The 25,135-nt window shown below is 39.8% G+C and overlaps 1 protein-coding gene and 1 pseudogene across 1 annotated transcript in view; one reads left to right on the forward strand and one right to left on the reverse strand.

Moving 5' to 3' along the window:
- LOC103084724 (vesicle-associated membrane protein-associated protein A pseudogene) overlaps positions 1 to 24,734 on the forward strand; it is a 30,227-nt pseudogene extending 5,493 nt beyond the window's left edge.
- The window catches only part of LOC103085003 (oligophrenin-1-like), a 141,422-nt gene that overhangs the window by 51,838 nt on the left and 64,449 nt on the right, over positions 1 to 25,135 (reverse strand). The gene's annotated exons all lie outside the window — the stretch shown is intronic.

Raw genomic sequence — 25,135 nt, forward strand, 5'->3', positions numbered from 1 at the left:
AACATTTTAAGTTTAAAAAGTAATTCCTTGGGTGGAAACAGTATCAAGCCAAACTTATTTTCCCACTTTCCAAAACTCCAGAAAGAGGGCAGCCTGATTTGGCTTTCTGTAGACTAGTTAAGAACACGTAGAATTTTGTGGTCTTTGACAGTGACTTCAGGAAAAATCACAGAGGGTAGCCAGTGCAGAGTCTGGGGGCAAACCAATGATATTTTTTTCTGGGAACATGGTTAGCCCTGAGTGGATATTAGCTGAGTTGAATTCTAAAGGCCTGGGCTAAGAGAACTCAATATCCAAGGGATACTATTTCACTTGTTGGGCCTTGGCTATTGTCTGGGGTGGTCAGGAGTCCAACTCCTGGAAATCCTTCTTCTGAAGGTTCCTGAGGACTAAACCTGGATGATAACATTTGTTGTGCTTTGAGGCACAGACAGGAGAAGTATCACCTTCACTGGGAAGGTGGTTCATGAAACTCTTGCCTGAGTTTGATCACATATTAACCCCCTCCCGGTTTCTTCTGTCAAGTCTTTAGGCGTGAAAAATAGAAGAAATTTAACACAACACAATCATTTTTCAATTGCCAAAAGCCATGAGATCCACAGTCATCCAAACTCTTGGAAATTTTGGCAGAACTGAGTAACCATCCAGATTCTCCCCAGATGCCTCTTCAGGGCTGCAAATATCAGATTGTACAAAAAGCATCTCGCCTTTCTATAAATCAAAGATATAAGACTTGGCCCCGATGAATCTCAGCTTTCCACTGAGTCTCCATTTACACTCTGGCTGAGTCTGTGTTGCACTTTCTGAGGCCTGTTTATATTAGAAAAACTATACTCTGAACTTCATTAGAAACAAAGGTGGTGATGGGGTCAAAAATAATCTCTTAGCATTTGGCAGAGACCACTTTAAACATCAAGTGTGTCACCAAGTTATCTTAGAGTATGCACAGAACTTTGAAAATGTCATGTCTGTTGTTACTAAGAGCCAACATTTTTTTAAAGCGGGCTGTCACCAGGCCTGTCTTTTGTCTCTGCAACACGTAGACTTTAAGGTTCTTCTACAGGACACATTCTAGAATCCTATCTAGTCCTACACATACAGTATGTATGGGAAAACTGATGTCCAAAGAGAGGAAGCGATTTGCCCAAGGCTCCAAAGCTAGTAGGTGGTAGAACTTAGACTAGAACCCAAGAATTCTAATCCCCAATCTGGTGCCCTATCCCCTTAAAACACAGTACCTCCTATATGAAACTCTTTTATACTCCCACTGATTATATCTAATATGTCTATAATCCATGCTCTGTCAGTCCATTCCTCTGGCCAGTTGCTTGGGAAGAGGATACTGAGGAAAAAATGAAGTCAGACTCTGCTAAGGACACCTCCATCCTCTTGGCATGGATTTATGCTTTCTACTAAGAGTGGAAGGACAGGTTTCAAGTGGAGTTTTACTTTTATACTTATTTAGGACACTTTCAGGCTGGAGAAGTGAAGAGTTCTGCATCATCTAACAACAATGAATTAACAATGATCTAAGGACTTCTAGAAAACACCACATTGACTACAAAGACTTAATATATACCAGGGATTATGGAAGAATGTCACCACTAAGATAAAGTTAATCTCCTGTCAATATAATAAAGGGGTGGGAAGGCATTAGAATTTGGTGGGCAATACTATGTACAAAGTACTTGATATATTTATCTCGTTGAACGCTCCCAACAACTGAGGTAAGCCTAATTATTAGCCCCATTTTTTAAATGAAGGAAACAAGGCTCAGGGAGGTAGACTGGCTTGTTGAAGACTACTCGGCTAGCAAAGGATGGAGCTGGGATTCAACCTGAGGGTCATCTGCTTCCAAAGCTATTTTTCCATTCTTTCTATAATATTCTCACCTGTAGGGATACTTGGAAAACTTACAGAGGTGGCCTAGGCATTTTCAGGGTTATTTTTAAAAGTCTTAATCCAAAAAAGTAGCAGTGACTCAGCCATCAGTCCCAAAATCTCAGAGCAAAGAAAAAGTTCACCCCATCTCAATGCTCCTCCACTGATTCCTGGTTCTCAAAATCCCTATAGGCAGTATCACTAGACTGAGGAACTCAGTCTACTTCAAAGTACACATACCTGACCCACTAGCACAGTGGCCCCAGTCTTAACTGTATTATCCAGACTCTGATGTTCAAAGCTAAGACTCAGAACACCCAAAGGAGAATAGCAAAGGCAAAAGTATATGGTATGAGAAAATCATTGGCCATTGAGGGGAACGGGCTATATGATTTTGGAAAGCTTTTAAAATTCTCAAAAATCTCTGATTCTATATTCATTCTCTCATTCTCATTCTCTCTCTCTCAAGCAAATCAGAAGCCTCCAAAAATACAATAAAAACAGACATTTGACTTCGATATCCGTAACAAATTTAATCTCTCTAGACCTCAGTTACCTCTAAGTAAAATGAGGAAATACCTCATAAAAGTTATGAGGACTCAAAGAGATGTTGAAGATGTTGAACGTCAAACATTTAGCACAGTCTGTGGCACGTAGCAAGCTCTAGATAAATTGTTCATTTATCTAACTATTGTTAGATAAACTATTGTTCATTGTATTGTAATTTTTGTTTCAGTGCCAGCTGGAAAGAGGAAAAGGACGGGAGAGGGTATTCCCGCCTTTTGCTGAGTCTTAAGAATAATTCTTAGGTTGACAATCATCAAAAGGGTGACTCACGGGGAATGTTTCAGCTCTCTGAACGCTGAGGGGTAAACCCCAGCTCACAGCTGTATCCTACACTTATCACACTATCTCATCAGGCTTGGACATGCTTATTCACTTCAAACAGGTCCTGACCTCACTTCAAAATGAAGAGAACTAGTCTTTCGGGAAATGTGTGAAGATCTTCTTGATTTAGCTACAATTGAAAACTTAAAGCTTAAATCTATGTTTTCAAAGATTCACGATGACTAATGAACATATCTGAAGTTTCTCAGTCTGATAATTCTTTGCACAAAGACATTTTTCTTCAGGTTACACTTTGCTTTTAATATTCACTACTTAAAGATATTTTTTTCTGAAGATTCATTTGAAATGCTTGTCAAATCCCCAGTTAACTGCATATTATACTCTGAAAGTATCCTCACATGTACAGGCTAATACAAATATTATTTTTAATAACTTTTAGTTTAACTCTATCATTTCAGAATTTAAAGGCAATGACATATAAACCTGGCTTAATTAGATTCTCTCTCTCCGTGTGTGTGTGTACCTATATGTATATATGTAGATAGATACATAGAGATAAGTTTTTATATATATAAAGCTGTTAAGTATAAATATATATTTATATTTACTTATATTTTAAAATATCTATCATCTACCTATTCTTTCTATCTATCTATCTATCTATCTATCTACCTACCTACCTACCTACCTACCTATCATTCCAGAAAGCAGAGGTAGAGGGAAACTATTCCTTTGCTGCCCTCTGGTGGCAGTCCAAAATTCACAGAAGCCACATTTCGGAGAAAACAGGAGGCATAGACCAGGACTAGAAGTTTGTTTCCTCTGGGTTGCTAAACTAGGTGTCTGAAAAATACATAAATCAGAGTTGTTCCTTAAAAGGCACTCTTGTTTGCCTCCCCAAATCCATTACATTGCTACAATGTAATGGACAAGATCCAGTACATTGTTTTTCCTGGACAAGATCCTATTTGGATATTTGGGAACATAGGCAGCTTTTGAGTTCCCACAAACTCTGCACTGAGAACAACCTAGCTTTCTCTGGCCAATTTACGGGAATAACTTTCCTTAACCATCTACATCTTCAGCAAAGACTGCATCATTCAGTTCCCTCAACCACGGTTTCCAACTATACATCTTTAAAGATAAGAATAAAATCCCTTTTCACATACATTGATAATAGATTTTCCAATTATTATGAAGATAATTATTCACTCAGAAAACTGTACTTAAGGCAGTAAAGCAAGATCCTGTAGGATTCAAAAGCAGCTTACCACCCAGTAGAAGGGAAAGACTGTCAATAATGAAGGAACTCAGGAGAGGTTAGAAGAGCTAAGTCAACATCAGTGATGTAAAGACAAGTACAACTTGCTGCTGTCTTTAACATCTCACATAAAACAGGTCCCCATTCCCTGAGGTGCAGACTTAACCCAACAGACCTAGATTTAAGTGTCAGCTTGGTCACTTACCACATTCTGTGCCTGTTTCCTAATCCAAAAAAAATGGAAATAATAATATCCATCATTCACAGAGTTATAATAATGACTGAATGAGATAAAAGTACATTGCCCCATACTGGCACATAGCCTGATTCCATGTTCCCTGAATACAGATCTAAATTTAAGAGGCAGATCTGCTTTTTTCTAGCCCCAATACAATGATCTTGGCAGTAATAAAGGAAGGAAATGGCCAATGCCAGATTGTATAACTAAGAAGATGAGTTTGCAAAGCACAAGTGAAACAAGAACTGTGGGGATTGTTGGTGGTGGCAGACGAAAGTTCCAAAGAGCAGACGAGTGGGAATGGAGTTAGAGAAATGCAAATTTGTTACCACTACTGCAGCATGCACAAAAGGACTTTATGTAAAATGAAAAGCCTTGACCAGAAGGTCTTCAGGGTCCCTTTATAGTCCTATATTCAAATGGATCTATCCCACATTTTGTCCCTTTAACTTTAAAATAAACCACTGTCCTTAAAACAAAATTGCTAAGAACTGCCTTCAGACCTGTTCTCTTTCCTCCCCTGTAATTCACCACAGTTCTCCAAAACAAAATATTCAGAAAACAGAAGTCAACTTTCCTCTGTCAGTCCAAATGGCCTCTGTGTCTCAAGGCAGCAGCTTAGGTTCAGGCACCCTGGATAGATACTGCTCGGTGAGATGGGAAAAGAGAGAACTTAAGAATCATTGACACTGTCTAGGGATCAGTGTATAGGTAGATCTTCTTGTTCCATAATTTACCTACGTACCAACTTAGAAAATAAATAATTTAGAGATGATGATTCAAATTGTTTTAGAATACTCTTTTTGAAAGACTTAGGAATGGACTCCTTTAAGTATCAATACTTCTGATGCACTTAAATTTTATTTACAGACCCTGGATGTTCTTAAAAAGAGAGGCCAAAGGAAGAGAATGACAGAAACTCAAAATCAATCTGTTTAAGCCCTTTTCTATTAAAGAGCAAGTGTAAATGGAAAAAAAAACTCACATTACTGAAATTATAATATATGTCAACTGAAAAATCATATCCCATTAACTGAACAACTTGGCAGGAACATATAATCCCTGATATTTGTAAAGCAGCATCAGTTCTCATATATATTATCTCTTTTAATCCCCACAACCATCCTATGAGGTTACACCTACATAAGGTCCAGAATTTCTGGAACAATCTCATCCACATTTCATTTTGCTCTTTTTCAAAACACACAATTTGATAAATGTATAATAAATTGCTACTTCTTTTTATATCTCCATCTAAGATGTTTCATATGAATAAATTAATAAATCAGAAAAGATCTTTGGTTACCATGTCTTTGGAAAACATGATCAAAGTACATCTCTAGTATCATACAGAGGTCAGGACTTCAATCACTTAACACATATTTATAGGTTACAAAGGTATAGCAACTTCACTCAAAAGCTGACCACAGGTTAGCAGAAGTAACCTCCTATTGTATCAGAGGAATAACATATAACTAGCACTTTAATTGCTCTTCAAATTACCCAACAGAATACACTATTGATATCCTGGCCAAAATCACACTTTTATGAACTCAGTAGGGATTGACGTCATTCATTAAGAAATGGATTTTTTGATAAAATTGAAGATGGCAGTTCCCCTAAAAGCTGTAAAGAATAACAACAAAGACTTTTTTGGGGTTTTGGGGGGCATGAGCCAAACTTCTCCTTACATGGCTCTGCAATAAGCCTTTCTCTGCTCCAAACTCAGATGTTTAAGTATTGTTTGGCTGAGGCTGTGGTCACAGTGGGTGACCCCACCCCATCCAGGACACGCTTCCAGGACCCTCCTTGGGGCAAGGTGGCATACTGCACTCCTGGCAGCTCCCTCCATGGCACCCCCACCTTCCTCCCCAAGTGATTAAGGGCCAAGCAGCCCAGCCCTGCTGCTGGGCTTGGAGTCTGGGTCCCTGAAGAGCTGGAACTCCTGGCTCAGCGTCCTATCCTTCCACCATTACTGAGATGCATCAGAGCCTGAGGGGAGAGCAGTGCAACTCCCGACCCTGCCCACAACCACACCTCTGCCATACTTGGGAGGGACATCACAAGCTGAAACCCCATTGGCCCCTGGGGCTGCCCGCCAGTTTTAAGAGGAACCATTCAAGATGGCGGAATAGGAAGACCTGGCATTCACTTCTCCCCACAAGTACATAAAGAATACATCTGCGGGCTTCCCTGGTGGTGCAGTGGTTGAGAGACCACCTGCCGATGCAGGGCACACGGGTTTGTGCCCCAGTCCGGGAAGATCCCACATGTCATGGAGTGGCTGGGCCCATGAGCCATGGCTGCTGGGCCTGAACGTCTGGAGGCTGTGCTCCACAATGGGAGAGGCCACAACAGTGATAGGCCCATGTACCGCAAAAAAAAAGAAAAAAGAAAGAAAAAATAGAATACATCTGCAAGTGGAACAATTTGCACAGAGCACCTACTGAACACTAGTAGAGGACCCTGAACACCTAAAATGACAATAAATGATCCCCACATAACCAGTTTTGTTTTTATTTTTCGTTTTGGCTTGGGGATATTTTTGTTTGGTTGGATGTTTTCTTCCTTTTTGTTTTTTTTTGTAATTTTTGTTTGTTTTTGCTTGCTTAGTTTTGTTTTTATTGTTTGTCTTGGTGTTTATCTGTTTTCTTTTCTGTTTATTTTTGTTTTGTTGTCATTTTTGTGTGTTTATTTTTTGCTTTCTTTGCTTTTTTTGTTGTTTTAGTTTTGTTTTTTTAGTTTTTGTTAGTTTTACTTTTATTGTATGTTTTGGTTTTGAGGTTTTTTGTTTGGTTGTTTTCTTCATTTTTATTTTCTTTGTGTATTTTTGTTTATGTTTTTGTTTTTATTGTTTGTCTTGGTTTCTCTTTCTGTTTGTTTTCTTTCCCTTTTTTTTTTTCCGTTGGCTGCACAGCACACCTTGCAGAGTCTTGGCTCCTCAGCCGGGGGTCAAACCTGAGCCCCTGTAGTGGAAGTGCAGAGTCCTGGTGGCTGGACGACCAGAAAATTCCCAGCCCCAGGGAATATTAACTGATGAGAGTTCTCCCAGAGGTCCCCATCTCACCACCAGGACCCAGGTCCATCCAGCTGCCTACAAGCTCCAGTGCTGGACACCTCATGCCAAATAACCAGCAAGACAGGAAAACAGCCCCACCCACCAGCCGACAGGCTGCCTAAAGCCCTACTAAGCTCACAGACACCCTAAAACACACCCCTTGACACCAAGGGGTGCACACCAGAAGGATAAGACCCAGCTCCACCCACCACAGCACAGACACTAGTCCCTCTCACCAGAAAGCCTACATAAGCCCCTGGACCACTTTAACCCACCAGGAGGCAGACACCAGAAGCAAGAAGAACTACGAATTTTCAGCCTGCAGAAAGGAGATCACAAACACTGTAATTTAGACAAAATGAAATGACAGAGAAATATGTTGCAGATGAAGGGGCAAGGTAAAAACCTATCAGACGAACTACACGAAGAGGACATAGGCAATCTACCTGAAAAAGAATTCAGAGCAATGATAATAAAGATGATTCAAGATCTTGGAAATAGAATGGAGGTACAGATCGAGAAGATACAAGAAATGTTTAACAAGGACATAGAAGAACTAAGTAACAAACAAACAGCGATAAACAACACAATAATTCCAAAGAAAAATGCACTACAAGGAATCAACAGCAGAATAACTGAGGCAAAAGGACAAATAAGTGAGCTGGAAGACAGAATGTTGGAAATCACTGTCATGGAACAGAATAAAGAAAAAAGACTGAAAAGAAATGAGGACAGTCTCAGAGACCTCTGGGACAACATTAAACACAACAATATTTGAATTACAGGAGGCACAGAAGAAGAGAAAGAGAAAGGGTCTGAGAAAATGTTTGAAGAAATTATAGTGGAAAACTTCCCTAATATGGGAAAGGAAATATTCACCCAAGTCCAAGAAGCACAGAGAGTCCCATACAGGATAAACACAAGGAGAAACATGACAAGACACATATTAATCAACCTATCAAAAATAAAATACAAAGAAAAATATTAAAAGCAGCAGGGGAAAAGCAACAAATAAAATACAAGGGAACTCCAATAAGATTATCAGCTGATTCTGCAGCAGAAACCCTGCAGGCCAGAAAGGAGTGGCAGGGTATATTTAAAGTGATTAACGAGAAAAACCTAAAACCAAGAATACTCTACCCAGCAAGGATCTCATTCAGATTTGTGGAGAAATCAAAAGCTTTACAGACAAGCAAAAGCTAAGAGAATAAAGCACCACCAAACCAGTTTTACAGCAAATGCTAAAGGAATTTCTCTAGGCGGGAAACACAAGAGAAAAAAAAGAACTACAACAACAAACCCAAAAGAAACAAGAAAATGGCAATAGTAACATACATATTGATAATTACCTTAAATGTAAATGGATTAAATGTTCCAACCAAAAGACCCAGACTGGATGAATGGATACAAAAACAAGACCTGTATATATACTGTCTACAAGAGATCCACTTCAGACATAGGGACACATATAGACTGAAAGTGAGGGGATGGAAAAATATGTTCCATGAAAATGGAAATCAAAAGAAAGCTGGAGTAGCAATACTCATATCAGACAAAATAGACTTTAAATAAAGACTATTACAAGAGACAAGGAAGGACACTACATAACAATCAAGGAATCAATCAAAGAAGAAGATATAACAATGGTAAATATTTATGCACCCAACATAGGAGCACCTCAACATATAAGGCAAATGCTAACAGCCATAAAAGGGTAAATCAAAAGTAACACAAAAATAGTGGAGGACTTTGATATTCACATACACCAATTTATAATCATCCAGACAGAAAATTAATAAGGAAACACAAGCCTTAAATGACACATTAGGACAGATAGACTTAATTGATATTTATAGGACATTCCATCTGAAAGCAGCAGAATCTACTTTCTTCTCAAGGGCACATGGAACTTTCTCCAGGATACATCACATCTTGGGTCACAAATCAAGCCTCGGTAAACTGAAGAAAATTGAAATCATATAGACCATCTTTCCTGACAACAATGCTATGAGATTAGAAATCAATTAGAGGGAAAAAAGCTGTAAAAAACACAAACACATGGAGGCTAAACAATATGGTAGTAAACAATCAATGGATCACTGAAGGAGTAAAAGAGGAAATCAAAAAATACCTAGAGACAATTTACAATGCAAACACGATGATCCAAAACCTACGGGATGCAGCAAAGGCAGTTCTAAGAGGTAATTTTACAGCAATACAACTGTAAATACAGTTGTACAATAGTGGTGTACTATAGTGGTGTACAATCCCACCACTATTATTGAACATAATTTTTGAAGTTTTAGCCACAGCAATCACAGAAGAAAAATAAATAAAAGGAATCCAAAGCAGAAAAGAAGTAAAGCTGTCACTGTGTGCAGATGACATGATACTATACATAGAGAATCCTAAAGATGCTACAAGAAAACTACTAGAGCTAATCAATGAATCTCGCTAAGTAGCAGGATACAAAATTAATCCACAGAAATATCATGCATTCCTATACACTAATGATGAAAAATCTCAAAGAGAAATTAAGGAAACACTCCAACTTACCATTGCAACAAAAAGAATAAAATACCAAGGAATAAACCTACCTAAGGAGACAAAAGATCTGTATGCAGAAAACTATAAAACACTGATTAAAGAAATTAAAGATGATACCAACAGATGGAGAGATATGCCATGTTCTTGGATTGGAAAAAACAATATTGTGGAAATGACTATACTGTGCAAAGCAATATAGAGATTCAATGCAATCCCTACCAAACTGGGAATGGCATTTTTCACAGAACTAAAACAAGAAATTTTATAATATTTATGGAAACACAAAAGAACACGAATAGACAAAGCACTCTTGAGAAAGAAAAACGGAGCTGGAGGAATAAGGCTCCCTGACTTTAGACTATACTACAAAGCTACAGTAATCAAGACAGTATAGTACTGGAACAAAAACAGAAATAGAGATCAATGGAAAAGGATAGAAAGCCCAGAGGTTTAAACCCATGCACGGATGATCACCTTGTCTTTTATAAAGGAGGCAAGAATATACAATGGAGAAAACACAGAGTCTTCAATAAGTGGTGCTGGGAAAACTGAACAGCTACATATAAAGAATGAAATTAGAACACTCCTTAACACCATACACAAAAATAAGCTCAAAATGGGTTAAAAGACCTAAATGTAAGGCCAGACACTATAAAACTCTTAGAGGAAAACATAGGAAGAACACTCTTTGACATAAATCACAGCAACATCCTTTTTGACCCACCTCCTAGGGAAATGGAAATAAAAACAAAATTAAGCAAATGGGACCTAATGAAACTTCAAAGCTTTTGCACAGCAAAGAAAACCATAAACAAGATGAAAAGGCAACTCTCGGGCTTCCCTGGTGGCACAGTGGTAGAGAGTCCACCAGTGATGCAGGGAACAAGGGTTTGTGCCCTGGTCTGGGAGGATACCAACATGCCGTGGAGCAACTGGCCCCATGAGTCATGGCCACTGAGCCTGCATATCTGGAGCCTGTGCTCCAGAGCAGGAGAGGCCACAATGGTGAGAGGCCCACATACTACAAAAAAAAAAAAAAAAGGCAACCCTCAGAATGGGAGAAAGTATTTGTAACTGAAGGAACTGACAGAGGGTTGATCTCCAAAATATACAAGCAGCTCATACAGCTCAATATCAAAAAATCAAACAACCCAATCCAAATATGGGCAGAAGACCTAAATAGACATTTCTCCAAAGAAGATATACACATTGCCAACAAACACATGTAAGGATGCTCAACATCACTAATCATTAGAGAAATGCAAATCAAAACTACAATGAGGTATCACCTCACACCAGTCAGAATAGCCATCATCAAAAAATCTACAAACAATAAATGCTGGAGAGGGTGTGGAGAAAAGGGAACCCACTTGCACTGTTTGTGGGAATGTAAATTGATACAGCCACTATGGAGAACAGTATGGAGGCTCCTTAAAAAACTAAAACTAGAACTTCCATACAACCCAACAATCCCACTACTGGGCATATACCCTGAGAAAACCATAATTCATAAAGAGTCATGTACCACAAAGTTCATTGCAGCACTATTTACAGTAGCCCGGACATGGAAGCAACCTAAGTGTCCATCAACAGATGAATGGATAAAGAAGATGTGGCACATATATACAATGGAATATTACTCAGCCATAAAAAGAAATGAAATTGAGTTATTTGTAGTGAGGTGGATGGACCTAGAGTCTGTCATACAGAGTGAAGTAATTGAGAAAGAGAAAAACAAACACTGTATGTTAACACATACATATGGAATCTAAAAAAAATATATGGTTCTGATAAACCCTGGAGCAGGACAGGAATAAAGATGCAGATGTAGAGAATGGACTTGTGGACACAAGGAGGGGGAAGGGCAAGCTGGGATGAAGTGGGAGAGTAACATTGACATACATAAACTACCAAATGTAAAATAAATAGGTAGTGGGAAGAAGCTGCATCACACAGAGTGATCAGCTCAGTGTTTTGTGATCACCTAGAGGGGTGGGATATGGAGGGTGGGAGGGAGATGCAAGAGGGAAGGTATATGGGAATATATGTATACATATAGCTGATTCACTTTGTTATACAGCAGAAACTAACACAACACTGTAAACAATTATACTCCAATAAAGATGTTTAAAGAAATAAATTTTAAAAATAAAATAAAATAAAATAGCTTATTGCCAAACAATAATAAAAGTAAAATTTACTATACTACCCAAAGCAATCTACAGATTCAATGCAATCCATATCAAATTACCAATGGAACTTTTCACAGAACTAGAACAAAAAATTTCACAATTTGTATGGAAACACAAAAGACCCCAAATAGCCAAAGCAAACCTGAGAAAGAAAAACAGAGCTGGACCAATCAGGCTCCCTGACTTCAGACTATACAACAAAGCTACAGTCATCAAAGCAGTATGGTCCTGGCACAAAAACAGAAATATAGATCAGTGGAAGAGGATAGAAAGTCCAGAGATAAACCCAGGCACCTTTTGTCACCTAATCTATGACAAAGGAGGCAAGAATATTCAATGGAGAAAAGACAGCCTCTTCAATAAATGGTGCTGGGAAAACTGGACAGCTACATGTAAAAGAATGAAATTAGAACACACCCTAACACCGTACACAAAAGTAAACTCAAAATGGATTAAAAACCTAAATGTAAGCCTGGGTAGTATAAAACCATTAGAGGAAAACAGAGAGAGAACACTCTCTGACAGAAATTGCAGCAGAATCTTTTCTGATCCCCTTCCTGTAGCAATAAAAATGAAAAAAAAATAAACAATGGGACATAATTAAGCTTAAATGCTTCTGAACATGAAAGGAAACCATAAACAAAATGAAAATACATCCCAGAGAATGGGAGAAAATATTTACACACTGGGTTTTGAGCAGTGTTTGGGGGGAGGCATGAAGCCCCACCAGGGATGGTACCACTCTAGATTTATGGTGTGCATTGTTCTTTATAACAGCCCTTTAGCATGGCCTTGGTCACCTCCCTCTCCATTCCCTTCATAGACTGTTCTAAACCTTCTCTTACTCTCCTCAAGCTTCCAGCTTTACACCCATTTTCCTTTATTCTCATCAGATAAGATAAACTTACATTGTATTTGAGATAATGGAGTGCAGCAATCATTATCCTCCTCAATTTTCACAGACATTGCTCTCTCATGCCCACAGATTGCAATCTTATATGCATCTATTCTTATTTTCCTCTTTCCATAAAAGGTCATAAAATAATCTGAAGGCCATCTGCTCAAAGCTCCTCAGGGACCTTCCTCCATCAACTATTTTCTCTCTCACTTGGATCTTCAATCTCTTCCTCCATATGAGCTCCACTGTCCCTGGGTTATGAACATGAACATGTTTCCCAGCCCTAAAACGATTCTCTCTTGAATCAATGTCTCTAAAGCTATCGTCTCCAATTTTTCTTTCCTTTACAGCCAAACTACTTGATGTTCATTTCCTCACCTCCCATTAAATATTTTAAATGATATATTATGAAATATTCCATATAGATAAGATGATTAAAATATTCTGTGTAACTAACACTCACTTTAAGATCAACAATGTTCACCAATTGTACTCCCTTTCCTCTCACAGATGTATCCACTATCCTAAAGTGGATTTTTCAGCGATTGAAGGTTAAATGGGTACATCAGAGGGGTAGGCATACATTCAAATGTCAAACCAATAAAAACAGTGTGCCACCCCATCTCTCAACTGAAATGGACAGCTGTTAAGGACTGAAATGTATCCTCTCAAAATTCATATTTTAAAGACTTTACCCTTAATGTGACTGTATTTGGAGATAGGGGCTCCAAATTACCTTTAAAAGGTAATCAGGGTTCAATGAGGTCACGAAGGTGGAGCCCTAGTCCAATATGACTGGTGTCCTTATAAGATAAGGGAGAGAGAGTAGGGAGGCACACACACAGGGGAAAGTCTGCATGAGGACATAGTGAGAAATAAATCAAGGAGAGAGGCCTGAAGAGAAACCAACCTTTCCAGTATTTTGACTTTGGACTTCCAGCATCTGGAACTCTGAAAAACTAGATTTCTGTTTAAGCTATCTAATATATGGCATTTTGTTACTGCAGCCCTAGCAAACTAATACAACAACCAATAAATGTATGAAAAGATACTCAATCTCATTCATAATTTAAAATATTTATTTGAAAAAAGTGAAATATAATTATTCACTTATGAGCTGAATGACATTAAAATATTTGGAAATATGGAACTTATTGACTATGTGAGGAAACATGCCAAATATTGATGGTGCCAGTATACATCAATAAAACTTTTTTAATGTTTTATTTTTAAATGATTTAGACTTAAAGAAAAATTGCAAAAATAATACGACTTTCTGTATAACCTTCATCCAAATTCCCTTAATGTTAACATCTTATATAACCGGAGTGCAATTATCAAAACCAAGAAATTAACATTAGCACAATAATATTAACTAATCCATAGGTTTTATTTGAATTTTATCAGTTTTCACATCAATGTCCTTCTTTTCTTGTCTAGTATATAATCCAGGATCCCATATGTCATTAAATTGTCATGTTACATTTGTCTTTTCCAGTGTGCAATAGTTCCTCAATCTCTCTATCTTTCATGACTATAAGACTTTCGAAGAGTACTGGTGTGGTACACAGACTGATGATACTCAAGATGTCCATGTGCTAATCCCCAGACCTGTTATTATCTTACTTTAAATGGAAAAAGAGACTTTGAAGATATGATTAAGGTAAGGATTTTGAGATTGGAAGATTATCCTGGATTATCTGGGTATGCTCAACATAATAAAAAGGGTCCTTATAAGAGGGAGGCAGGAGGTTCAGAGAGAAAAGACAATGTGATGACAAAGGCAAAGGCGAGTAAGTGAGTGAGACAGTGAGAGTAATAGTGTGAATAAGAATAAGGGGGGTAGAGAGACATGGACATATATATACTAACAAACGTAAGGTAGATAGCCAGTGGGAAGCAGCCGCATGGCACAGGGAAAACAGCTCGGTTCTTTGTGGCTGTCTGGAGGGGTGGGATAGGGAGGGTGGGAGGGAGGGAGACAAAGAGGGAAGAGATGTGGGAATATATGTATATGTATAACTGATTCAATCTGTTATAAAGCAGAAACTAACACACCATTGTAAAGCAATTATACCCCAATAAAGATGTTAAAAATAATAATAATAATAAAATAAAATAAAAACCTCAAAAAAAAAGAATAAGGGGGGCAGAGACGAGGGGAAGATGGTGGAAGAATAAGACACAGAGATAACCTTCCTCCCCACAGATACACCAGAAATACATCTACACGTGGAACAGCTCCTACAGAACACCTACTGAACGCTGGCAGAAGACCTCACCCCTCTCAAAAGGCAAGAAAGTCCCCACGTACCTGGGTAGGGCAAAAGAAAAAAGAATAAACAGAGACAAAAGGATAGGGACGGTACCTGCACCAGTGGGAGGGAGCTGTGGAGGAAAGGTTTCCACACACAAGGAAGCCCCTTTGCGGGTAGAGACTGCAGGTGGCAGAGTGGGGAAGCTTCAGAGCCGTGGAGGAGAGCAGAGCAACAGGGGTGCAGAGGACAAAGCAGAGATATTCCGGCACTGAGGATCGGTGGCGACGGGCACTCACCAGCCTGAGAGGCTTGTGTGCTCAACCACCGGGGTGGGCGGGGCTGGGAGATGAGGCTCGGGCTTCAGTTGGAGCGCAGGGAGAGGACTGGGGTTGGCGGCGTGAACACAGCCTGCAGGGGGCTAGTGAGCCACAGCTAGCCGGGAGGGAGTCTGGGAAAATTCTGGACCTGCCAAAGAGGCAAGGGACTTTTTCTTCCCTCTTTGTTTCCTGGTGCGTGAGGAGAGGGGATTAAGAGTGCTGCTTAAAGGAGCTCCAGAGACTAGCGTGAGTCGTGGCTAAAAGCGCGGACCACAGAGACGGGCATGAGACACTAAGGCTGCTGCTGCCGCCACCAAGAAGCCTGTGTGCGAGCACAGGTCACTATCCACAACCCCCTTCTGGGGATCCTGTGCAGCCTGCCACTGCCAGGGTCCCGGGATCCAGAGACAGCTTCCCCGGGAGAAAGCACGGTGCGCCTCAGGCTGGTGCAACGTCATGTCGGCCTGTGCCGCCGCAGGCTTGCCCTGCACTCTGTGCCCCTCCCTCCCCCCGGGCCTGAGGGAGCCAAAGTCCCCGAAGCAGCTGCTCCTTTAACCCCATCCTGTCTGAGCGAAGAACAGACGCCCTCCGACGACCTACACACAGAGGCAGGGCCAAATCCAAAGCTGAGCCCCTGGGAGCTGTGAGAACAGAGAAAGGGAAATTTCTCACAGCAGCCTCAGAAGCAGCAGATTAAAGCTCCACAATCAACATGATGTACCCTGCATCTGTGGAATACATGAATAGACAACAAATCATCCCAAATTGAGGAGGTGGACTTTGAGAGCAAGATTTATGATTTTTTCCCCTTTTCCTCTTTTTGTGAATGTGTATGTGTATGCTTCTGTGTGAGATCTTGTCTGTATAGCTTTGCTTCTACCATTTGTCCTAGGGTTCTAACCATCCTTTTCTTTTTTAATTTTTTAAAAATAATTATTTTATTTTAATAACTTTATTTTATTTTACTTTATCTTCTTCCTGCCTTCCTTTCTTTTTCTTTCTTTCTTTCCTTCTTTCCTTCCTTCCTTTAGACAACAAATCATCCCAAATTGAGGAGGTGGACTTTGAGACCAAGATTTATGATTTTTTTTCCTGTTTTCTTCTTTTTGTGAGTGTGTATGGGTAAGCTTCTGTGTAATATTTTGTCTGTATAGCTTTGCTTCCACCATTTGTCCTAGGGTTCTATCCATCCGTTTTTTTAAAATTTATTTTCATAATAATTATTTTTTCATTTTAATAACTTTATTATAATTTATCTTACTTTATTTTATTTTACTTTATCTTCTTTCTTTCTTTCCTTCCTTCCCTCCTTCCTTCCTCCCTCCCTCCCTCCCTCCCACCCTTTCTTTATTTTCTTCTTTCTTTCTTCTTTCTTTCTTTCCTTCCTTCCTTCCTTCCTTCCTTCCTTCCTTCCTTCTTCTTTCTTTCTTTCTTTCTTTCTTTCTTTCTTTCTTTCTTTCTTTCTTTCTTTCTTTCTTTCTTTCTTTCTTCTTCTACTAATTCTTTCTTTCTAATTTTTCTCCCATTTATTCTGAGCCATGTGGATGAAAGGCTCTTGCTGCTACAGCCATGAGTCAGTGCTCTGCCTCTGATGTGGGAGAGCCAACTTCAGGAAGATGGTCCAAAAAACACCTTGCAGCGCCACATAATATCAAACGGTGAAAATCTCCCAGAGATCTCCGTCTCAACACCAACACCCAGCTTCACTCAATGACCAGCAAGCTACAGTGCTGGACACCCTATGCCAAACAACTAGCAAGACAGAAACACAACCCCACCCATTAGCAGAGAGGCTACCGAAAATCAGAGGTCCACAGACACCCCAGAACACACCACCAGACGTGGACTTGCCCACCAGAAAGACAGGATCAAGCCTGACCCACCAGGACACAGGAACTATTCCCCTCCACCAGGAAGCCTACACAACCCACTGAAGCAAACTTCGCCACTGGAGACAGACACCAAAAACTACAGGAACTATGAAACTGCAGCCTGCAAAAAGGAGACCCTAAACACAGTAAGATAAGCAAAATGAGAAGACACAAAAACACACAGCAGATGAAAGAGCAAGATAATAACCCACCAGACCTAACAAATCAAGAGGAAATAGGCAGTCTACCTGAAAAACAATTCATAATAGTGATAGTGAAGTTGATCCAAAATCTTGGAAATAGAATAGACAAAATGCAAGAAACATTTAACAAGAAACTAGAAGAACTACAGATGAAACAAACAATGATGAACAACACAATAAGTGAAATTAAAAATACCCTAGATGGGATCAATAGCAGAATAACTGAGGCAGAAGAACGGACAAGTGACCTGGAAGATAAAATAGTGGAAATAACTACTGTAGAGCAGAATAAAGAAAAAAGAATGAAAAGAATTGAGGACAGTCTCAGAGACCTCTGGGACAACATTAAACACACCAACATTCGAATTATAGGGGTTCCAGAAGAAGAAGAGGAAAAGAAAGGGACTGAGGAAATATTTGAAGAGATTATAGTTGAAAACTTCCCTAATATCCAGATGGAAATAGTTAATCAAGTCCAGGAAGCACAGAGAGTCCCATACAGGATAAATTCAAGAAGAAATACGTGCCCAGACTCGTTCACAAGGAGTCAAGTTCGCACCACCTATCAAGCAAACGCCATCCTCATCGATGCGTCATCCCCCCCGCACTCCCCCGCTGAGAGTCACTGTGTGGCGCCTGTTCGCAGGGGCCCGTGGCCCAGTGCTGGGGACTGGGCTCAGGCCCGGAGGCTGAGCAGGGGCGGGACCGGGACTGCTGACACCAGAACGGGAATGGATGATAAACATGCTTCTGAAAGATGGAACAAGAGAAAAGAGAGAGAATTTAAATGATGACAATTTAGTTGGAAGAAGGACCCATGTGTATATGAGAAATAACTTGAAGCGAATACAACATTGACTGAAATCTTGAGTCACAGACTATAAATTCCGTACAAACTCAGAAAAGCCATGTGACTGGCAGGGTCTTGGTGCTCTGCCCAGGTGTCAGGCCTGAGCCTCTGAGATGGGAGAGACAATTTCAGGACATTGGACCACCAGAGACCTCCGGGCCCCAAGTAATATCAGTTGGCAAGACCTGTCCCAGAGATCTCCATCTCAACGCTAAGACGCAGCTTCACCCAACAGCCAGCAAGCTCCAGTGCTGGATGCCCCATGACAAACAACTAGTAAGACAGGAACACAATCCCACCATTAGCAGAGAGGCTGCCTAAAATCATACTAAATTCAAAGACACCCCAAAACACAACAACAGATGCAGCCCTGCCCACCAGAAAGACAAGATCCAGCTCCACCCACCAGAACACAGGCACCAGTCCCTCCACCAGGAAGCCTCCACAAGCTACTGAACCAACCTCAACTCTTGGGGGCAGAAACCAAAAACAACGGGAACTACGAACCTGCAGCCTGTGAAAAGGAGACCCCAAACACAGTAAGTTAAGCAAAATGAGAAGACACAGAAATATGCAGCAGATGAAGGAGCAAGGTAAAAACCCACCAGACCAAACAAATGAATAGGAAATGGGCAGTCTACCTGAAACAGAGTTCAGAGTAATTACAGTAAAGATAATCCAAAATCTTGGAAATAGAATGGAGAAAATAGAAGAAACGTTTAACAAGGACTTGGAAGAACTAAAGAGCAAACAAACAATGATGAACAGCACAATAAATGAAATTAAAAATTCTCTAAGAGGAATCAATAGCAGAATAACTGAGGCAGAAGAATGGATAAGTGACTTGTAAGATAAAATAGTGGAAATAACTACTGCAGAGCAGAGTAAAGAAAAAAGAATGAAAAGAACTGAGGACAGTCTCAGAGACTCCCTCCTTTCTTTCCTTCTTGCCTTCTTCCTTTCTTTTCTTCTTTCTTTCTTTCTTCCTTCCCTCCTTCCTTCCTTCCCTCCTTTCTTTCTTGCTTTCTTTCTTTCTTTCCTATTTCCTCCTACTTCTACTAATTCTCTCTACTTTCTCTCCCTTTTATTCTGAGCCGAGTGGATGAAAGGCTCTTGCTGCTCCAGCCAGGAGTCAGGACTCTGCCTCTGAGGTGGGAGAGCCAACTTCAGAACACTCGTCAAGAAGAGACCTCCCAGCCCCACATAATATCAAACGGCGAAAATCTCCCAGAGATCTCCATCTCAACACCAGCACCCAGCTTCACTCAACGACCAGCAAGCTACAGTGCTGGACAACCTATGCCAACCATATAGCAAAACAGGAACACAACCCCACCCACTAGCAGAGAGGCTGCCTAAAATCATAATAAGTCCACAGACACCCCAAAACACACCACCAGACGTGGACCTGCCCACTAGAGAGACAAGATCTAGCCTCATACACCACAACACAGCCACTAGTCCCCTCCACCAGGAAGCCTACACAACCCACTGAACCAACCTTAGCCACTGGAGACAGACATCAAAAACAACGGGAGCTACGAACTTGCAGCCTGCAAAAAGGTGAACCCAATCACAGTAAGATAAGCAAAATGAGAAGACAGAAAAACACACAGCAGATGAAGGAGCAAGATAAAAACCCACCAGACCTAACAAATGAAGAGGAAATAGGCAGTCTACCTGAAAAAGAGTTCAGAATAATGATAGTAAAGATGATCCAAAATCTTGGAAATAGAATGGACAAAATGCAAGAAGCAGTTAACAAGGACCTAGAAGAAATAAAGATGAAACAGACAATGATGAACAACACAATAAATGAAATGAAAAATACTCTAGATGGGATCAATAGCAGAATAAATGAGGCAGAAGAACGGATAAGTGACCTGGAAGATAAAATAGTGGAAATAACTACTGCAGAGCAGAATAAAGAAAAAAGAATGAAAAGAACTGAGGACAGTCTCAGAGACCTCTGGGACAACATTAAACGCACCAACATTCGAATTATAGGGGTTCCAGAAGAAGAAGAGAAAAAGAAAGGGACTGAGAAAATATTTGAAGAGATTATAGTTGAAAACTTCCCTAATATGGGAAAGGAAATCGTTAATCAAGTCCAGGAAGCACAGAGAGTCCCATACAAAAAAAAAAAAAGAAGAAATACGTGAAGACACATATTAATCAAACTGTCAAAAATTAAATATAAAGAAAACATATTAAAAGCAGCAAGAGAAAAACAACAAATAACACACAAGGGAATCCCAATGAGGTTAACAGCTGATCTTTCAGCAGAAACACTGCAAGCCAGAAGGGACAGTGAGGACATATTTAAAGTGATGAAGGAGAAAAACCTGCAACCAAGACTAGTCTACACAGCAAGGATCTCATTCAGATTTGATGGAGAAATTAAAACCTTTACAGACAAGCAAAAGCTGACAGAGTTCAGCACCATGAAAGCAGCTCTACAACAAATGCTAAAGGAACTTCTCTAGGCAAGAAACACAAGAGAAGGAAAAGATCTACAGTAATGAACACAAAACAATTAAGAAAATGGGAAAAGGAACATATATATCGATAATTACCTTAAACGTAAATTGACTAAAGGCTCCCACCAAAAGACACAGATTGGCTGAATGGATACAAAAACAAGACCCATATATATGCTGTCAACAAGAGACCCACTTCAAACGTAGAGACACATACAGACTGAAAGTAAGGGAATGGAAAAAGATATTCCATGCAAAAGGAAACCAAAAGGAAGCTAGAGTAGCAACTCTCATATCAGACAAAATAGATGTTAAAATAGAGACTATTAGAAGAGACAAAGAAGGACACAACACAATGATCAAAGGATCGATCCAAGAAGAAAATATAACAATTGTAAATATTTATGCACCCAACATAGGAGCACCTCAATACATAAGGCAAATACTAACAGCAATAAAAAGGGAAATCGACCATAACACATTCATAGTATGGGACTTTAACACCCCCCTTTCACCAATGGAAAGATCATCCAAAATGAAAATAAATAGGGAAACACAAGCTTTAAATGATACATTAAACAAGATGGACATAATTGATATTTATAGGCATTCCACTCATAAAGAACAGAATACACATTTTTCTCAAGTGCTCATGGAACATTCTCCAGGACAGATCATATCTTCGGTCACAAATCAAGCCTTGGTATATTTAAGAAAACTGAAATGGTATCAAGTATCTTTTCCGACCACAATGTTATGAGACTAGATATCAATTACAGGAAAAGATCTGTAAAAAATACAAACACATGGAGGCTAAACAGTACACTACTTAATAACCAAGTGATCACTGAAGAAATCAAAGAGGAAATGAAATATACCTAGAAAGAAATGACAATCGAGACAGGACGACTCAAAACCTATGGGATGCAGCAAAAGCAGTTCTAAGAGGGAAGTTTACAGCAATACAATTCTACCTTAAGAAACAGGAAACATCTTGAATAAACAACCTAACCTTTCATCTAAATCAATTAGAGAAAGAAGAAAAAAAAAACTCTAAAGTTAGCAGAAGGAAAGAAATCATAAATATCAGATCAGAAATAAATAAAAAAGAAATGAAGGAAATGATAGCAAAGATTAATAAAACCAAAAGTTGGTTCTTTGAGAAGATAAACAAAATAGATAAACAATTAGCCAAACTCATCAAGAAAAAAGGGAGAAGACTCAAGTCAATAGAATTAGAAATGAAAAAGGAAAAGTGACAACTGACACTGCAGAAATACAAAAGAACATGAGAGATTACTACAAACAACTTTATGCCAATAAAATGGACAACCTGAATAAACGGACAACTCTTAGAAATGCAAAACCTGCCAAGACTGAATCAGGAAGAAATAGAAAATATGAACAGACCAATCACAGGCACTGAAATTGAAACTGTGATTAAAAATCTTCCAACAAACAACAGCCCAGGAACAGATGGCTTCACAGGCGAATTCTATCAAACATTTAGAAAAGAGCTAACACCAATCCTTCTCAAAATCTTCCAAAATATAGCAGAGGGAGGAACACTCCCAAACTCATTCTACAAGGCCACCATCACCTCGATACCAAAACCAGGCAAGGATGTCACAAAGAAAGAAAACTACAGGTCAATATCACTGATGAACATAGATGCAAATGTCCTGAACAAAATACAAGCAAACAGAATCCAACAGCACATTAAAAGGATCATACACCATGATCAAGTGGGGTTTATTCCAGGAATGCAAGGATTCTTCAATATACGCAAATCAATCAACGTGATACACCATATTAACAAATTGAAGGAGAAAAACCATATGATCATCTGAATAGATGCAGAGAAAGTTTTTGACAAAATTCAACACCCATTTATGATAAAAACTCTGCAGAAAGTAGGCATAGAGGGAACTTTCCTCAACATAATAAAGGCCATATATGACAAACCCACAGCCAACATCATCCTCAATGGTGAAAAACTGAAAGCATTTCCATTAACATCAGGAACAAGACAAAGTTGCCCACTCTCACCACTCTGATTCAACATAGTTTTGGAAGTTTTAGCTACAGCAATCAGAGAAGAAAAGGAAATAAAAGGAATCCAAATTGGAAAAGAAGAAGTAAAGCTGTCACTGTTTGCAGATGACATGATACCATACATAGAGAATCCTAAAGATGCTACCAGAAAACTAATAGAGCTAATCAATGAATTTGGTAAAGTAGCAGGATACAAAATTAATGCACAGAAATCTCTGGCATTCCTATACACTAATGATGAAAAATCTGAAAGTGAAACCAAGAAAACACTCCCATTTACCATTGCAACAAAAAGAATAAAATATCTAGGAATAAACCTACCTAAGGAGACAAAAGTCCTGTATGCAGAAAATTATAAGACAGTGATGAAAGAAATTAAAGATGATACAAATAGATGGAGAGATATACCACGTACCTGGATTGGAAGAATCAACATTGTGAAAATGACTCTACTACCCAAAGCAATCTACAGATTCAATGCAATCTGTATCATACTACCACTGGCATTTTTCATAGAACTAGAACAAAAAATTTCAGAATTTGTATGGAAACACAAAAGACCCCGAATAGCCAAAGCAATCTTGGGAACAAAAAACGGAGCTGGAGGAAACAGGCTCCCTGACCTTAGACTATACTACAAAGCTACAGTAATCAAGACAATATGGTACTGGCACAAAAACAGAAATGTAGATCAATGGAACAGGATAGAAAGCCCAGAGATAAACCCACGCACATACGGTCACCTTATCTTTGATAAAGGAGGCAGGAATATACAGTGGAGAAAGGCCAGCCTCTTCAATAACTGGTGCTGGGAAAACTGGACAGGTACATGTAAAAGTATGAGAATCAATCACTCCCTAACGCCATACACATAAATAAGCTCAAAATGGCTTAAAGACCTAAATGTGGGTGTGGGGTTGAGCCAGTTGTGAGACCCAGAGCTGCGGACGGGCACGTGGTCCAGCGAGCAGGCAACAGAGCGGCGGGCATCGGGTTCAGGAGCCGAGCGCTGGCCCCACGTCAAGTCGGGGTGAGCCGCGCCACAGCCGCCGCCACCACCGCCTCCCGCCCGCAGCCAGCGACCTGCCGCGGGCACGCCCCCACTCTGCACTGTCTCTGATGGCGTCCGTCTCCGGGGCCGTGGCGAAGCACGAGCAGATCCTGGTCCTCGACCCGCCCACAGACGTCAAGTTTAAAGTAATGCTGCAGCCTTTTGACTATGACCCCAATGAGAAGAGTAAACACAAGTTTATGATACAGACCATCTTTGCTCCACCAAACTTTTCAGATATGGAAGCCGTGTGGAAAGAGGCAAAACCCGATGAATTGATGGATTCTAAACTGAGATGTGTATTTGAAATGCCTAATGAAAATGATAAATTGGATGACAGTGAACCCAGCAAAGCCGTTCCCCTGAACGCTGCAAAGCAGGACGGGCCCATGCCAAAGCCACACAGTGCTTCCCTCAATGATACTGAGACGAGGAAGGTCATGGAAGAGTGAAAGAGGCTCCAGGGAGAGATGATGAAGCTATCGGAAGAAAACTGACACCTGAGAGATGAAGGCTTAAGGCTCAGAATGGTAGCACATTTGGATAAACCTGGATACACCTCAGCTGCATCCTTCAGAGATAATGTCACCAGTCCTCTTCCTTCACTTCTTGTTGTAATTGCAGCCATTTTCATTGGATTCTTTCTAGGGAAATTCATCTTGTACAGTGAAGCATGCAGAGTGCTATTTCTTTTTTTTTCTCTTGACCAGAAAAAGATTTGTTAACCTATCATCTCACTGGTGGTGTGGCCCACGGTGACCATTCTTTGTGTGTACAGCATCATATAGGCCTCGCCTGCAACAGTCTCATGGTTAGAAACCCAGTAAGAGCAGAGTGTAGGGCTCCCGGACAGCGTGAACATCACCAGACCATACCTAGCAGGTGTCATTGCACATTCAGTCCTTAATGAAATTCATAAATAAAGAATTGTTCTTTCATTGTTGTTTTAATAAGAGTTCAAGAATTGTTCAGTCTTGTAAATGTTATTTTAATGATCCCCTTAAATTTTATCTGTTGCTGTTACCTCTTGAAATATGATTTATTTAGATTGCTAATCCCACTCATTCAGGAAATACCAAGAGGTATTCTGTGGGGAAATGGTGCCTCTTACAGTGTAAATTTTCTC

This window comes from Lipotes vexillifer, unplaced genomic scaffold, assembly GCF_000442215.2.
Source record: "Lipotes vexillifer unplaced genomic scaffold, Lipotes_vexillifer_v1.1 scaffold348, whole genome shotgun sequence".
In the NCBI taxonomy this organism is placed as follows: domain Eukaryota; kingdom Metazoa; phylum Chordata; class Mammalia; order Artiodactyla; family Lipotidae; genus Lipotes; species Lipotes vexillifer.